The sequence below is a fragment of the Scylla paramamosain genome, chromosome 18 (genome assembly GCF_035594125.1).
Source record: "Scylla paramamosain isolate STU-SP2022 chromosome 18, ASM3559412v1, whole genome shotgun sequence".
In the NCBI taxonomy this organism is placed as follows: Eukaryota; Metazoa; Arthropoda; class Malacostraca; order Decapoda; family Portunidae; genus Scylla; species Scylla paramamosain.
The window spans coordinates 15,499,650-15,502,726 of NC_087168.1; positions in this window are offsets into that span (position 1 = coordinate 15,499,650).

Genomic DNA, 3,077 nt, shown 5'->3' on the forward strand with positions numbered 1-3,077 from the left:
TCTGTTTTTTCCTATGAGTTGTTTTATTTCGTGAATGGAGTGTCAAAGCATCTCCGATAAATTGATCCCTGATTTGGCAGACCTGTTCTCTGTTTTACTCTGACAGTTGCAAATTAATGTTTTTGTCCCTATTTTGGTGAGATAAAACTGCGTCTTCGAATGGATTTCACTTTTCCTTATCACTATCATCACAGCTTCAGCTTCCTTCACTGCTAGCATCACTCATTCAGCTTCCCTCATCATCACTTCTTCAGCCTCTCCCCAGTAACTCCTCGGCTTACGTCCAAGGAAGACAAAAGCCAAACTGTCTCCATCCGGAAAGGAATTCATAAGAACATGAAAAAAGAAAAGGAAAAAAAAGATCAATAAAAAATATAGATAAATAAATAAATAAATAAATAAATGATAATAATAATAACAACAACAACAACAACAACAATAATAATAATAATAATAATAATAATAATAATAATAATAATAATAATAATGATAATAATAATAATGAAAGCTGCAGGAATCCGTCAGGCCAACAAGTTACACCTATCTATCATTTTCATCCGTAAATTTGTTTAATCTTTTGAAACTCCCTAATGACTCAGCACTAACAACCAGATTGCTGAGTCTATTCAATTCATCTATCACTCTATTCGAGATCCAATTCCTTCTTATCTCTTTTTTTTTAATCTAACTTTATCAAGCTTGAACCTGCTACATTTTCCTATTTTGCGTCAGGGGCGTTTAGCTCTCACACCACATGAAAGAGTGAAGAGTGAGAAGAGTCGCTGGACAGACAGACAGAAAACGAGAAAAGGAACATTGTTTGATTTCAGGATTTGTTCACGTTTTTCTTTTTATTCTCACTCCTGTGTCATTATTTTTTCTTTCTCTCGTTTTTATAGAATTTTCGTTAAAAGGAAAGAAAGGTCTTGTCCTCGCGTTCCCAGTCAATGCTGTTTTTCATTATCTTTTTGAGTTAACTCGTATGGAAAGTAATTTTTTCTCGTGCGAATTCTGGCTTTTTATTTTTCTTTTTATTCAGTGTAAGTTGCACGGCACACAATATATTTAATTTTTCTTTTCCCCGCGTGAGGAATGGCAAGAGGGAGAAATTATTTGCAGGGTCATTCTCTCTCTCTCTCTCTCTCTCTCTCTCTCTCTCTCTCTCTCTCTCTCTCTCTCTCTCTCTCTCTCGTATGTATACATATACGTTTGTCTTTCTTAGCCTTTTTTATTGATCTATTAAAAAATTTCGCTGTCTCTGTCCGTCTGTTTTTCTGCTTATTTGTTTAACTGTCTGTCTGTCTGTCTACCCATCTGTGTCTGTCTGTCTGTCTGTCTGTCTGTCTGTCTGTCTGCCTCTCTCTCTCTCTCTCTCTCTCTCTCTCTCTCTCTCTCTCTCTCTCTCTCTCTCTCTCTCTGTAAGGGTGAGTGACACGGATACAAAGCAGAAAAGTGGTCTTATCAAAACGGAGTCTGAAGAGGCACCAGTGGCCGTCACTTCCTCCCAGACAACTTACAAAAGACTCCTGGGGCTGCTAGGGCTGCGAGGGGTGGTGGGGCTGCCTTTACGAGCCTTGTTTACTCTGCCAGCATTGTGAAACGTTTCCGATCAGTCCACGGCGGAGGGCGGAATGCGGAACGCGAGCTGGGACGGAATGGAGGCTCTTGTTCCATTTTTCTATTTGGACATATCTTGAAACTTTGAAAGAACAAATGGCATACAAAGCACGTCGTATTGAAACCAGACTTTTCATGGCTTTTTTTTTTTTTTTTTTTGTTGTTCCTTTCCTACCGAGGGGAATGTACGAGGTATAATCAGTGCGAAAACATTCCTATTAAGAAAAGCACTCGGCACTCCTGGAGAAATACGGCGTAATTAGTGTCCGCCTTCTTAAACGTTTCAGCGTCTTTTCTTGCCTACTTTCAACAGGCTGCAGTGGAAGTTATTGAGTTTTGTACGAGTGTTTTCATGATTTCACTAATCGTTTAACGCTATTCAGTTCTGCGGTGCTGCGGATAACTTGCAAACTCGATAAAACTCCTTAGCATTAACCAGAATGGAGATGATAAAGACACGTTTATTGTGAACAGTTACGCAGTCGTGGGATTTTCAACCCCACGACTACAAAAAGAGGGAAAAAAATACCATCTTAAATATAAAGTCCTTTAATAGTATCGAAAATGTAAGTCAATTGTAACGGTCGACTAAATATAACTTAAATATAACCAACTATATCTAGAACTATACTAAAATGTAATGATCGACTAAATATAACTAAAAATAACTAAAATATAATGAATGATACATAGAAATACAACTAAGGTGTAACAGTCGATTTAAAGACTTAAGAAGGGTTCTGCTGCATTCATGAGAACACCAACACTACCTGACAGATAATTTGCGTAGCCTTTCAAAAATCCCAATGAAAGAATAACCAATACGAGTTTAAACCCACTCATCCCATAAATCTGGGTTCGAGTCCCGGCCTGGCCACCCAACAGTTGTCCCTCTGTCAGCCTGTGCACCAGAAATCACATCTACTGCACCCCATGCACACCTATTCAAAATTGATTGCAATAAAAAGGGACTGAATTAGCAGATAGTGCATCCACATATTTACAATTCACACAGTGGCGCGGCGACCCCTCCCAAACCAATCCGCGCCCCAGCAGTGGCTGACTGGCCCACTGGATTTGCTTTCTGAGGGACCCGAAGCTTATTTGTTTAATCATGAAATTGGTCCATTGTTTACCGTCCCTGATACATGATACATCCCGTAATTTATTGGTGCGTACATTTATAAATGCGAGGAACAAATATTTGCTGACAAACATTTGATATCAAACACAGTACTACATGCATAATTACGCCAAAACAGCAAATATAGAACTCGATGAAAGTTATACTGCAACAGGTGATCATATGATAAAAGGCCAAAAAATACATATATGAGCATTTTCACTGACCAAAGGGGATAAAGAGGGGGAGGGAGAGGGGAAGGTGACTCAACTTCTAACTTCCAAAAAGTATATATATATATATATATATATATATATATATATATATATATATATAT